A 15,392-nucleotide genomic window follows, 5' to 3' on the forward strand; every position below is an offset into this window, starting at 1 on the left:
GAGTACTTACTTCTGGGTCCTGGGGTGGTGGGTTATTTGTGATACGTGCTTAAAGGTCCCTTTGGTCTGGGTTCAAGACTTTGCAGGTGGGTCTCAGCTGCCTTTCCCATTGGAGGTTCAGCAATGCTGCATCTTCTGGGGCTTCTGGTCTCTGAACAGACCTCTGGAACTCTTTAGTGAGGTCTCATCAGGTCCTGCTGGGGATTGTTGGTCATCAAATCCACACTCAACTCGTACCTGCCTTTTCCCCAAACAGACGGATTGCCTATTGGATTAGTCATATTGGTGTCTTTTGGATCTTTCAACTAGTGTGAAACTTTTCTAAAGTGACGTTGTGGGTATCTACTTGTCCCTGGACTTTATTTCCTGCATCTATTATGAAGCCAGTACGTTTTAGCCCAGAGGTGAGAGTTTTAGCACTTACCTTTGATTTTTAATGCATTTTTGAAAGTCTGGCTCTCCACTTCTACATGGCGAATGCATATTTACTATGCATCTATTTTTGATTTTCCCTGAAGTGTGTTTTGGTAATAATTGCTAAAATGTATCTGGTCGTTTCGTGGACTCTGGCTGTATTTCAGAATTGTTAGGATCCCCCCACCCAAAACAGTCATTTAATTTCATGTTTATACTTGTATTTGTCACATCCTATGTCCCGTAGGTATAAAATACTGTGACTTTGTTGATGTTGGCACTGCGGATCCTGAAGGACTTTTACTTGTTTTAATGGCTAGTTCCTTCCTCTACCAGATTCCTTTACTTTATATGTGGTATGCCTGCCACCAGTTAATGGATTTACAGAATAGTACAGGAGTGGGTTCTGTCTTTGTGGGGGAGATTGTTGCACAACCCTCTGGCAAGGGTGCTGTAATCATGTAACCTAATGGTTGAACAGTGTCAGCCAAAAGAAAACACCAGACTCAATGGTAGCTGTAGCAGAGTAATCGGGCTTAGCTTCAGGAGGAAGGAAGGTTGGCAATGAGGTACTATTAATCCCAGCAGACACCACAAAAGAAAACACCAGACGTGTATGCTGAATGAAGGGAAAAATAAGTACTCTGGTTACACATAACGGAGCATAGTGGACATTGCAAGAACCATTAAATGGCCAGTAACTCTGGCCTTACCCTAAAATATAGGCCCCATACCTGGTAGTAGACACTATACTTGTACGCTGCAACGTAAAAGGAGAGCCTCCTAGACAATATAAAACATAGTAAAGGTTGTGTCCAGGTTCCTAGGCTACAATACAGAACAGAACAGGTATCTATTACATTCTACATGAAGTATTATAACGAAAATATATGCATATAACACAGTATAACGCTTGGATGTAGAGCACAGGGGTATGCAATGTCCTGCACAGCCAGGAGGGCTACCAAAGACCTGTCATGATCTCTGCTTCCAAAAGATCAGGACTTGCCCGACTCCCTTGGAAGCAGACCCATAACCCCGGTTCCGAGTGCCAGCCAGTCCCAATTGGGACCTTTTGGACCCTGTCCTGGCGCCAGTGGCACCAGGCTCATAAAGATGCCCAGTCCCAGCGCTGGAAGCGCCGGGCTCATAATGCTTGGGTGGACTTACCTGCAGCAGACCATGCTGCTTACTTACCTGCCAGTTGAACCCCTGATCCTCTTCTGTTTGGGACTACTTTTCCTGTTGGGTGGGGCAGGAGCCACTCCCTAGGTTCAGAACACTGGAACTCTTCTGGAAAGCAGGAACTCTTTTCTTACCTAGGCGTGGCTGTGGAAGGAGACACCTAAGCACTACAGGAGGCTATTTAAACCACACCCGATGGATGAATCTTGCTTTGCGTTATTCTGCATTCTCTGCAGCAGAACGCTCATCGTGTCTTCTGCTGCTGATCCTGGGCCTAAGGGAACAAAGGCTTACCATCCTGGAATCCAGTCTTCAGCAGCACCCGTAAAGTCAAAGAAAGAACAGGTTAGCACTACGGTCTTCAGTGGCAGCGCATCTCTTACCTGGTCCATCGGCTGTCACCAACGCCTCGCGCTGCATTCCGGCATCTGAAAGACAAAGGCTTACCTACTCTTCGCATGCTCCGGAGGTCTTCGCACTGCATTCCGGCATCTGAAAGACAAAAGCTTACCAGCTCTTCGCACGCTCCGGAGGTCTTCGGCGCTGCATCCCGCATCTGAAAGACAAAAGAAGGTGCGTTTAAAGACATTGGGCAACTTTATTACTCACGTGCCATTACTCCTTCCCACGCCGAATCCAGTGGGTATTCCAGCACCCTTCAGCTTCTCTAAAGCTCCGAACTTGTACCTGCAAGATAAAAGGGACAGTTAGTGCGCATCGTGAAGCAGGCTACAAGCGCTTACTTACGTGCTTCCAGGCGCTTCTATTCCTCACGCGGGTTTGATCCTCAACTCTCATCAGCCCGCCATCGCCGGAACCCTGCAAAACAAGAGATATCTTGGAGCCATGGCGGTCGGTACGGCTCTGTAGGAGCTCCCGGCTGGTGCCACGCTGCCATCCACAATGCCCGGTGAAGCCTGAGCCTACCACCTGAAAAAACGACTGCTGCGATGCACAGAAGCAGGGGCACGCTCTAGGTGCTCTCCGATCCTGCTACGGCGCTGCATTTGGTGGATTTCTTGGGATCGAGGCGACGGGGTGCCCGCCACGGAGCAGTTTCAAAATGGCGGTCCCTACTACAGCCGAGGCTTGCCGCCGATGAGGGAGGCGCAAGCTCAGCCCGCGGCTGCCCCGGGTTGCACACTCGGACTGGGGCTCGTCCGCCCACCCGTGAGCGGGACGCCAGCTCTCCTGGGCTCCATCAGGCGTGGAACACCTTGATCGGCGCGAGCACCGCGCCTCTTCCAGCGCCGGGCCGGGGAGCGGAGCCCGTCCGTCGAGTGCACGCCTACCCCTCCAGGCTCCGAACAGAAGTTTGCTGCTGGCTTGGATCCTGCTGCGGTGCCCCCGGGGACGACGCCGAGAGGGGGGGGGGAGAGCCTCATCTGGCCTCGTCGCTGCTGCCGGCCTGTGGGAGTCCTCGCCCCGCCCGCCCGGGGCCTCGCCCGTGGGGGACTTCGGGGCTGGTCCTTCGGCCCTGAACGGCCTCGGCGGCGCCGGCCGCGGTCTGAGCCGGCCTTGAGCGGATCTGTCGCCTCCCCGCTGGGCTGTGCCGCTGCGGGACCGTGGGCCTCCCCGCTTCCTCCCTCCCTCCCCCCGGATATTCTCGGCTGCGCCTCCCCGTCGGCTCCCTGTACTCGGCTGGGCCGGCCGCGGCGAGTCGGAGTGGTCCCGGCCCCCGAGCCAGCAGCCCTGCGGGACGTGCCGTGAAGCCTCCAGCCCCGAGCCCGGACGGCCTCAAGTTGACATCTGACTCCCCCCAGTTGCACCCCTCCTGCTCCTGTCATCGGAGGGAGACGGCCCGGGGCCTGGTACTCCCGCTTTATGACCCCCACCTTCTTCTCGCTGCCCCTCAGCTTCAGCTGGCGGCGGGCGCCTGGGGCCGCCCGCTCTGGTGTGGATGGAGCCGGCCAGCCTCGGGGGCCTGCAGTGACCAAGTCTTCCAGCGCAGCCTCCAGGGAGGGAGCCCATCTTTGGAACTAAGACGATCCTCTCACGACAAGTCCCCCCCTCTATATCAACAGCACATCTAAGGCCCTCCCCCCATCATTGCCTGCCGCGATTGACGTGGTGGCCCTCGACCTCGTCGCTCCCCCCCCTCAACGCACCGAAACCGTAGTCAGGAGACTCGGCCCGAGGCCCTGGGGCCTCCCTGCTCGAAGGTCACTCCACGCTTCGGGGCACCCACCACCGCCCGCCCCGCACCCCAGAGCTCCTGGACTTTCTCTCGCGTAAACACGCTTCTGGCCCACCTCCGGAGGGGGGAGGCAGACCTCCTAAACCACCGCCATAAGGTAAGGCGGCACCTGCCGCATCCAATCCCACCTGGACGCTCCGCTGCCCCCGGGCCTGGCTGGTTGCCCCCTCTCGCCTCTGTCCTGACTGCAGGGGCTACTCCAGTGCGGCATGTCTAAATCGGGCAAAGCCTCCAAACAATCTGACATTTCCACTCTTTTAACCATGCCCGCGGGGGGGGAAAAAAGCAAGAGGGGCGAACGTAGTGAGGTTGGAGCCGGGAACGGCCACCCTGAGGACCAAGCTTCACAAGCGGTCACGAAGGCTGATCTCCAGAACCTTCTATCTGCCCTCACCAGGGAATTCCACAAGGGCACGGAAGAAGTCAAGACCCAAATTGCCCAGCTCGACAAGAGAGTGGGGGAGGTGGAGGCAAGAACCGAGGAGATCGAGACTACACTATGTGAGCAGAACTTTGAGATCGGAGAGGGGGCGGATAGGATAAGGGCCCTGGAGTGTAGGTGCGAGGCGCTGGAAGCTAGACAAGAGGACGCCGAAAACCGCTCGTGGCGGAACAATATCAGAATCCGGGGAATCCCGTCGGCAGTCTCGGAGAATGATCTCCCATCTTATGTTTCCGATCTCCTCCGCCACATCATCACCCTCCCAGATAACTCCCCCCTGGAGCTGGACAGAGTACACAGGGCTAGACCCAGGCAGAGATCCAACGGGGCAGCCGATGTCCTGGTCAGGGTCCATTTCTATAAACTCAAGGAGGAGATTATGCAAGAGGCTAGGGCCATGGGTCAAATCCACTTCCGCGACTCAGAGATAGCCCTATTTCAAGACTTAGCCGCCTCCACCCTAGCCAAACGAAGAGCTCTGAAACCCATGACTGACTGGCTCCGGGAACGCAAGATCACCTATCGTTGGAGCTTCCCCTCGGGCCTCTCCTTCACCTGGGAGGGAAAACCTCAGCAAATCCCATCTCCACGTGAAGCGGCAGCATTTATGGACCCAGACACGGAGGAAGTGGCCCCAAGGGGCCCGACCCGCTCCCCCGAGGGGGCTGTGGGGGGTTCTCTCCGCCCCTGGACCCGGGTGGTCGGTCGCCGCAGGATACGCGGCCCCCTGGCAAGGGGGAAAATCACTGATACTCACTGAGACCCCGAATGGCTCAGCTCCACGCTGTCCCTCATCAAAGTCACACAGCATTCGCCTGACCGCCCCCTGGAAGCTCAGTCTTCAAACCTAGAGCCTCACAACCTCCTAGCCGAGCAATGTCGCTACCGAGTTACCCTCCAACTACACAAGCCTATTGGCCTGGGCGGCCGGCGGCAGGATCTCTCACTCTGCAAAACCTTCACCACTACAGCATGAGACCTCCTGGTCTCCGACACGGATGGCATCTGTGGCCCAGCTGACAGCCCTGTTGGTAGAAGGCTGGCCTGGATACCTTTATTTGTTTGTTGTTTCAAGTTCTGTTCTAGTTTACGTTTTCGGTTCTCCTTGGTCAGGGGGAAATGGGCTGGAACTCGAGCAAATGGCGAGAGGGAAAGGACAGCCAAAATGCAAGCCGACGATGCGCACTCCCCTCTGCCTGGCGTCTCCAGGGCAGTAGCGAAGAGGCCATCCAGATCTGAAGGGTCCCCAGCTCCGCAATCCAAAATACCCAGGGTAATAGCCTCTATCAATCCCACCCAATGATGTCTCAACCGGATAGAGAACTCTCGCTCCTGACCTGGAACGTTCAGGGCCTGAATTCCCCCAGGAAAAGGAAGGCCGTGGAGCACAGGCTCTCCCGAATGGCACCCGACATCATTTGCTTGCAAGAGACTCATCTACTCAGGAGCGACGAACGCCGCATAACCTTTCAGCGCTATACCAAAAGATTCTTCGCCTCCGCGGACCTCAAGAAGAGAGGGGTAGCCATTCTGCTAAGTCGGGACTTGCCCTTATCCAATATCACCACCAAGCGAGACCCCGAGGGTCGCTATCTCCTACTAAAAGGCCTCCTGTTGGAACTTCCCATCACGATAGCCGCTATATACTGCCCAAATACAGGGCAAAGCACTTTCCTCCGGAATCTCATACCAATACTCACCGCCTTCTCAGAAGGTCGCGTGTTCATAGGGGGCGACTTCAACCTGGCTCCCGACCCAAACCTAGACAAATCGCTTCCTCCATCAAAAGAGGATTTCAGCAAAGCTATTGCCATGGCGGAATTCCTAAGGGAGACTGACACTATAGATGTATGGAGACTGGCCAACGAGAGAGAAAGGGACTACACTTTCTTCTCCCACGTTCACCTGGGTCACTCACGGATTGATCTGCTTCTAATCTCAAGCATCCTCATACCCTGCGTCGAAGACATCCAAATCGGGCTCAGAGCCCTCTCGGATCATGCTCCAGTTATTTTGAACCTGAGGGTATCAGGCCTCCCGGAACCTCCCCAGAGACAATGGAAACTGCAAGACCACATCCTAGCTGACATCGCAATCAGAACAGAAATGGCAGAAGCCCTCAAAAATTACTTCAGGGAAAACACCCCCAAAGACTCCTCGCTGGCAATGATATGGGACGCTATGAAACCTGTCATTAGGGGCACGGCAAACGACTGCACAGCTCGACTCAGACGACTCGGCAAGCTGCAACAAGACGCACTTGAAGCGGAGGTGTCAGAAGCGGAAAAGATTCTTAAACGAGGCCCGAACAGGAAAGCGAGTCGCATGCTACAGAGGGCGAAACGCTCCTTAGAAATGCACCTAGCCGACAAAGCGGCCAGGGCGCTAACATATACTAAACAGTTTTACTATGTCCACAGCAACAAAGCAAACCGGCTCCTGGTCCACAAACTAAAAAAGCTACGAACGAGGAACCTCATCCATAACCTCGCGGATGCGCAAGGGACCCTCCGCTACTCCGTCAAGGAGAAAATTGAAATCATGGCCTCCCACCACAGAATGATCATGTCGGGTGCTCCTACGGCCGAAACAGCGCACACCAAATATCTTGCAGAAGCACATATCGCCGCCCCATCCCCACAACTTGACGCCCTGGAGGCCCCCTTCTCGGCAGAAGAAGTCAGCGAAACCATATCTAAATTGAAAAACTCGACCCCTGGCCCAGATGGGCTTACAGCCCAATTCTACAAAAAATTCTCACATATCCTATCGCCCCAACTGGCTACCTTATTTAACTCATTCCTCCTCTCAGGCACGACCACCCCCTCAATGGAAGAATCAATAACCGTGCTCCTGCTGAAGCCTGGAAAGGATCGGAGCCAGTGTGCCTCCTACAGACCTATCACCCTTCTGAACTATGACGCAAAAATCTTCACCAAATCCCTCGCGAATAGGTTAGCTCCCCTGCTTTCCTCAATCATCCACCCGGATCAGACGGGATTCATACCCGGCCGCTGCACCCAAGATAATATAAGAAGAACCATCAATGCCATCGAATCAGCCAATAGAAGGGGGCAGGCATTGATGGTACTATCATTGGATGCACATAAAGCCTTCGATATGCTTGACTGGGGCTATATCCGAAACTCACTTACACACTTTGGCTTCGGCCCAAACTTCATAAAATGGACACTAGCAAACTACCAACACCCATCCACCAGCCTCAGAATGAATGGAGCCACGTCCGACCCGATCAAAATCTCAAGAGGCACTAGGCAGGGATGTCCCCTGTCCCCCCTGGTTTTCGCCCTCTCCATGGAGCCATTCGCGATCAGGGTTCGCCACAATGCAGGGATCCAGGGTCTGGCGGTCAAGTCCCAAACATATAAAGCCGCCCTGTACGCCGACGACGTCCTCCTCACCTTAACCAAGCCAGAGGACTCCATGAAAGCCCTGTGGAAAGAACTACTAGACTTCGGGGAAGCCTCGGGGTTTAAGGTCAACCTCACCAAGTCCACAGCTTTAAGCATCAACCTTCCCAGCCAGCTACTATCGGACCTGGAGAGAGAATATCAGATCCCCTGGGCCAGAAAGAACCTCCCGTATCTAGGGGTCCAGCTCCCCTCCGCTTTAAGCAGACTATACAAAGCCAACTTCCCGGCACTCCTGAAAGAGCTCAATTCCGATCTCTCACGCTGGCAAAAACAGGAGATCTCCTGGTTGGGAAGAACCACGGCCGTAAAGATGAACCTCATACCTAGACCCCTGTACCAGTGTGCGGCCATACCCACTCCAATCCCGAAGCAAGAGATCCAGAAGTTACAAAAGAACATCATGAGCTTTATCTGGGAAGGGAAACAGCCGCGCATCCCGCGAAAGATCATGATCCGGGGTCGGGAGACAGGGGGACTGGGAGCACCCGACGTTGCAAGATATGCTCTGGCCGCTCAGCTCTCACCGGCGTTCGCCTGGTTCCCCGCCGCCTCCAAGCCCTGCTGGCTGGAGCTGGCCTGGAGCCCAGTCCCTATATCCTCATTGCCACACCTGAAGGACCCCAACGTAAACAAGGGAATGGGTCTTCTGTCGGCAACCGAAAACACAGTTAAAAGCTGGAGGAGAGCGGCGCGACTATGGAGTGTCCGCGGCACGACGGGCCCACTCACCCCGGTCTGGGGAAACCCAGAATTCACCCCAGGCTGCATCCCCAGTAACTTCAGGAGATGGAAAGCTGGAGGGCTGGAGAAGATACAAGATTTTTACGAGGAAGGAAGCCCTCTAGACTTCGAGGCCTGTAAGGCAAAGTTCGACGTGCCGGAGAGCGAAAGATTCAGATACACCCAGCTCCGCCACTGGCTTTCGAACAGAGAGATGAAGCGTCTCGGAACTAGGGCCCTTACAGCCCTGGAACTCACCCTCACAGGCTCCCCTCCAAAGGGCAGAATCTCCACCCTCTACAAGCTCCTGGACAGATCAGACCCATCCCGCAAAGAACCATACATGCTGAAATGGGAAAATGACATCGGGAGGCCAATCGAGCTGGAGGAGTGGAACCACATCTGGACAAGAGCAAACAGAAGCTCGAAGTGCGTGTCCAACAAGGAGGGAGCATTCAAGGTATGCTTCAGGTGGTATCGAACCCCAGAGACACTAAATAAATGCAACCCCTCGATCCCCCCGGCTTGCTGGAGAGGATGCCCAGACAAAGGCACACTCTTCCACCTGTTTTGGTCATGTCCCAAATCTATCCAATTCTGGAAATCAGTGCTGGATCACATCAAGCAAATCACAGGTCTCTCCATCCCATGGGACCCGGGCATCGCTTTATTGGGATCAAGCGGGGAGGGCCAATTCCCCCTCTCCGGGCACAGAGCAGAGTTATGCTCCCACCTATTGACGGCCGCGAAAATCTCCATAGCTAGGCTGTGGAAAAACCCAGAGGGCCCAGCAGTACAGATGTGGTGGGCAAAATGTTGGGACATAATTGCAGCTGAAAAGATAACTGCCCTCCGATTCGGAAACAGAGACAAATTCTCCCTAACATGGGCTCCCTTTTTGGACTACACCAAGAATTTCCCAGGGTTGGCACGTCAACCCCCCTCTTTGCGCTGGATGGACAATACCTAATAAATACAGAAGGGTCAATGCAGTAGCAGAGGTCCATACTGGCCCAAGACCCCGTTGGTGATTAAACCCAGGAATAATACATCAAGCCCCGGACAATCTGACATTCGCTGCCACCCACTCATGACCCAGCGCCTAATATACTTTCATGGATCCCCTCCCGCCCACTTGTAACCCATCACAGCCCACCAGGGCCAAATTAATCGTTTGCCCTTCCCCCGGACCTGTCCCCTGACCTGTTATTACTGTTGTTTTGTTTTGCTGTTTTACTACTTGTATCTTGAAGCTCAAAGTCGCTGCTCGCAGCGCTCTTTATGCACTCGCTAACACCTGATGCAATGTTTGTACTAAAACCAATAAATATATTTTGGGAAAAAAAAAACAAGAGATATCATTACAAAAGACTTTTAAGACATTTGAAGTGCCCAGAACTTACCGTTCGTGCAGTTAACGACGGACAGCAGTCCTCTGAGGTCAAGAGGCCTGCACCCTTATCCAGTGAAGAAACTGGTTACGGCACCCTGTCCCGAGGCAGATGGAGAGCTCGGCGTTCACTTACCTAAGACATCTTACTCTTCGAGTCAGACATACAGTGCACAGAGGTCCAGCCCAAAGAGCCAACCGTGTGTTACACATCACCTTTGAAGATACGGCATTCACCCAGTCAAGACCGGCGCCTCTGCGGGAATCAGGTGAGCGTTACAGACCAGGATATTTTTTTTGCCAGCAGATGCTCCCTTGATGAAGCATCTGGTTCAGGGAGAATTTTGCCATGAGTTTGAAGAGTCCTGTCCACCATTGTTGCAGCCTGAGGCCAGGGAACGCTGCAGCTTCCATTTCTAGGCCTTCTAACCTTTCTCCTTAGCCTCTGTGAGGGGTCAGAAATGCGAGGCGGACAACTGGAGAGAGGGATTTTTCACAAGTAGCCATTTTATTAAATTATTAGGGTGTGATAAACGCCTCGCTTTCCCTAACCTAACAAGTATTTGTCTGCCTATGAAACTAAGACTAAAGGAAAACACTCTAATATCAAAAAGGGTCTGTCCCTCATACTTGTAGATAAAACAAAATCATACAGGTATCATATGGCTGTGCAAACTCAACAAAACAAGTTATATTCAAGCATTAACTTTATAACCATGTACTATGTTGGGTGGATACGCCTCAAGATGTGGGAGTTTAAACACATGCTGCATTGGATAAAAAGATTATTTCATTTTAATGGATTTTACTCCTGCAGGACTGCAAAGCTCTACCTCAGACTCAATCCGTTATTAATGAATCCTGTCAAGTCATTTGTGATGTCGATAAGAGCAAAGCCAAAGTGAAAAAAGTATGAGTGGTTGATAGATTATGTAAGGGTATCTGAAGTAGAATCATTCTGCAATTTTGGCTGTGTTTTCTGTCAGAAATGTATTGCACAGATTTAAGATGAAACCGAGGAGAAAATAAGATTGTCTATATCTCTGATGAAGGTGACAAACCATAAGCTATGCACTTTTTCCCTTGTGCCACTAAGAGACTTTTATCGTTTGAAGGTTACTCATATGTGTCTCTACGCCACTGAACTAACCACTCTCACTAATAGAAAGTATTTAGATTCCCTTGCGGGCCGTTTTCTTAGAGGTTTTAGAGGTGACTAGATCTGTACCTACTAGTGTCATTCGCTTAGAGCTGAGTCTGCTATCATGATGGGCACAATACATCAAAACAGCATCCTCAATTAGATGATGATCATGGATTCAGAAAAGCCCACCCTGGCTTATCTTTTGAGTCAGATTTTCAAGAAGGGCTCAAACAGTGTTCTCAGTAGATTACAAAAACAGTCTGTGAAGTTTATGGAGTTAGCTGATATAGATAGTTCTGTTCTGGATTTGTTGCAGGGGGCGAAGAGTGGAGGTGAGCAGATTGAGAAAAAAGCTGTTGCAATAGTCCAACATCGAGAGAACCAGGGCTCTAGAGATAGTGTGCTTCTGGGGAAGTGAGAAAGGATAGAATACCTCTGAGGAGGCGCAGCTGGAAGTTGGCCTTTTTAGCAAGGTCCGTGATGTGAGGAGAGATTGGAACTGAAGGGGACGCCAAGGTATTTTTTGCCTCGAAGGCGAGTGTAAAAGGCCTGAGGGGAGGGGGAGAGGGTTGAGGAGGAGAGGAGAGGAGCAGGAGGAGGAGGAGGAGGAGGAGGAGGAGGAGGAGGAGGAGGAGGAGGAGGAGGAAGAAGAGAAAGTGCAGAGGTCGCAATGAGAAGGATCTCTGACTTACTGGCATTAAGGCAAAGATCGAGGGAGGCACACCAATCCTGAATCGCGGATAGACAGTCAGGAATAAGCGAGGGAGGGGAGGGAGGAGGCTGAGGGAAGCCTGAAAGAGAGCACAGTGTCATCTGCATAACACTGAAAGTTAGATGTGAAGGTGGAGATCAGGGGGGAGATAGACCTTGAAGAACCAGGGTGAGAGGATAGAGCCCTGAGGGACACTGCATGTGGAGAGAGAGGTGGAGGAGAGAAAGGCCTCATGTTGGACCCGGGCGGGACGGTTCGAGGAGAAGGGGGGTCAGCCATGCCAGGGCCTGATATATGGTTCCCAGGTTCACCTGGAGTTGGTTGATCAGGGTAGCGTGATTGACCATGTCAAGAGCAGAGGAAGGGTCAATGAGGATGAGGACAGAGGGAGAGCTGGAGTCTGGGTTAGAGACCAGATCTTCACAAGTGTTCAGAAGAGCAGTTTTCATGCCACTGGCTGCTCTAAAGCCAGACTGATGGTCATGGAGGCAGCCAACAGATTCAGTGTGGAGGGTAAGCTGGGAGATGGGCAGCTTTTCTAGGGGTTTGCCCAGGAAAAGAGTAATAGAAATCAGGCAATAGTTTGCTGGACATGTAGGATTGGCAAAAGGCTTTTTTAGAAGGAGGTGCACAAGTGAGTGCTTGAGGAGAGAGGGGAAATATCCAATGGCAAAAGAATGATTGCTGAAATCTGCCAATGCTGGAGTGAGGGTGACAATAGTCTCTACTGTACACCCACTAATGACATTGGACCTTATCTGTGAAAATGTAACTCCAAATGAATATGCATTTACTGACATTGGATGTTTTAGGACCCAGATTAGGGATTCCGGGAGAACTCAGAAAATGCAGACTATGCAAGATGGAGAGTCTAGAATCCCAATATCATGTCATAATAGAATGCCCTCATCTTATTAAACCCAGGCTTGAATTTTTGGGACTCTGTGCATTTTACCTCTGAAGTGTTATCCACAAGCCTTTGGAATAGATTAATGATGGTCTCCAAAGTATCTTTAACGCTGGCTTTAGCCAAATTTCCTTTAAAAGTCTTTGGAGATCTACAACTGTTAGATCAAGGGGAAGCACTTCTAGCTGTGCTTAATTGGGAGTTTAGTTTCAAAGAACATTTTGTATCTCTTCCAAAACTTGAAATTGTATCTGTTTTAATCATTTCGATTAGACTGCTTATAGAAATGTTATCAATGTAAGTGATGCATCTTGATTCAAATTGAATAGTTTGAGATGTTATTGTTTTATGGGTATTTGTATCAAAAGATTTTGAGATGCATGTTTGTTTTAGTTTTGTATTCCCTTCTAAATGTATACCGTTATTATTTTCTTTTGTGTAAGGTACTCTGTGTACAGTAAACACAAATAAAAAACAAAATAAAGTTATAAACCACATATCCTTGTAACTGGGGTCGGATCTCTTTCCCCAGGATTACGGTAGGGTTTTCAAAAATCAAAGTTCCAGTCTATAAGGTTTCTTACAATTGACAGGATCTGCTTCAAACACAACATCTCTTCACGCCATGAGTTTTTCACTTAGCCCTTGATTTGCCTTATTGTAAAATAAAGTTCATCACTCTTCAGAATAATTGTCAAGGTTTCCAAAACCTCTTGATTAATAAACCAAAAAGACTTAGGGCCTCATCACGACTTCGGTGGTAACCCTTAAATCCGGCGGTAGCGCTATTACCGCCGGATTTAAGGGTCCGCCGAATCAGGGCTTCGGCGGATTTCACCCCAGCTCTGAGCTGGGGGAAATCCGCCGAAAATTCGCAGTATTAGCGCAAAGATTCCTCATTGAGCCCAATGGGGAATGGGGCATTCCCGAATGGGCTCAGTGGGGAATGGGGACTTACATTACCGCCGAACTCGTGATCCGGCGCTATAAGCGCTGGGGAGTTCGGCGGTAGGGCTAATACCGCCCGCGCTAATAGCGTTACCGTTACCGCCCAAGTCGTGATGAGGCCCTTAGTCTTCACACTTCCAGTCAGTATTTCAATATAACTTCTTGTCTTTGAAGAACAACCACTTTCACATTTCCTCTTCATCAACAGTAATGTTTCGTCAGTATGGTTTTACCACAGTCTATCATCACAACACATAAGGGGCCTTGCCACTTTCTCTTCACAACAACCATCCACCACAATGCAGTACTTCAATGTCTTTTTTCTGGTCCACTAACCTGCCAGGACTAACCACTAACAGTCCTATTCCTGGTATGCTCGATGCCAGGATAAAACGCCTATCACTACTTCAAGTACTCAGTGGTGAGGCTTGCTTCAAATTCTTAAAAAGTCTTTGACTTTCAATGTCATTAAGATTCACAACTTCTTTCATAATGATACAGTACACGTTGGTGCTGTTTGTTAGACTGATTTCATTGCCACATGCAATGCAGGTTATGCTCCTCTCCCCCTTAATAACTTCTACAAGGAAGGCTTCTCTCCTGCCACCTTTGGGTTCCTACTATTACCCTAGTTAGTTGCTGGTAACGTCTCTTGTTCAAGTTTCTCTCTTTAGGAAAACTGTTTCTCCTTTTTTGACTTGGGCATTGCTGGTCCTCTTGCCTTTGAGGTAATCTCCTTCTTGGTAGACTATTAGGGTACTCGCCTGCCAGGATAAAACTCTCTTCTATTTACAAATGCCTCTCTTCTATCCCCTTCTATTTACAATTGCCTCTCTTTGGCTTAGGCAATGAACGTTACACTCTTGTTCTAATATTGCCCCTTTTTTACTTTGGCAATGATGGTTACGCTCTTGTTCACATTTTTCCCCTCTTTGCTTTGGCAATGATGGTTACAATCGTGTTACAATTTTGCCCCCTTTTTTACTTTGGCAATAGTAGTTACAAGTGTGCTCAAATATTGCCCCTTGCAATATTTCTCCTTTCGCTTCCTTTCAATACGAGTATCTTGAATAAAGTGCTTCAATACATTAGTTTGGTAATCAAAGCCAGCGGTCTATTGCGCAGCGCCCCGGGTTCACCTAGTGAAGGACAACTCACTGGTCTTTCTCTGCACACCTGCTTGACCTGCTGCTGCTTTCATCTCTTCTTCTCGTGTCAGATCCAGGACGCCTGACTACTCCGGTCACACTCCTGCCGATCGCGCCTTCCAACAAGGGAGCCTTTCTTGCTTCCTCCACACTCCGGTGAATGCCAACCACCAAAGTAGGACGCCAGATCAGGAGAGCTCCTCCTATGGTACAGCTAGTAAAAACATTGCTTCCCACTGCACGTCCTCTGGACTTCAGCCTCTCAGCTTCCACAACTCTCTTCGCACTGCATCCCTCTGGTAACACAGCAGCAGTCCCGGGACTACTGCGCACTGCTTCTCCTGCTTAAGGGGCCTTAAAATATGTGAAAGTCCCACTGAGGTGTGGTTCCTTGGAACCACTAGCCTGTACACTTCTGCACCTCTGAGGCCCTCTTCCTCTTCCCAGTACTTAGAGCTTTATGGGACTTGAAGTCCCAAATGTTATTTCTTTTTCCAACATGTAATTCACTCTGTTTAAGTGATTCATAAAACATACCCTTGGGAGAGGTTTTTAAATGAGTCAATGGTTGGTTTTTGGTTTCATAGTTCAAACCCAAAGGGGAATCATAATGATCAGAAGTAATGATATTGCTTCTCTGACCCTTACATATATAATTTCCCTGTGCACTATAAGTGGTTTCCCTACTAATAATTTGGGTAGTGTGAGGGTTCTGAAATGTGAGGCGTGCAGCTTGGTAAAGGTTTTTCAC

Source organism: Ambystoma mexicanum, chromosome 11, assembly GCF_040938575.1.
Source record: "Ambystoma mexicanum isolate Mex_15411 chromosome 11, UKY_AmexF1_1, whole genome shotgun sequence".
NCBI lineage: Eukaryota > Metazoa > Chordata > Amphibia > Caudata > Ambystomatidae > Ambystoma > Ambystoma mexicanum.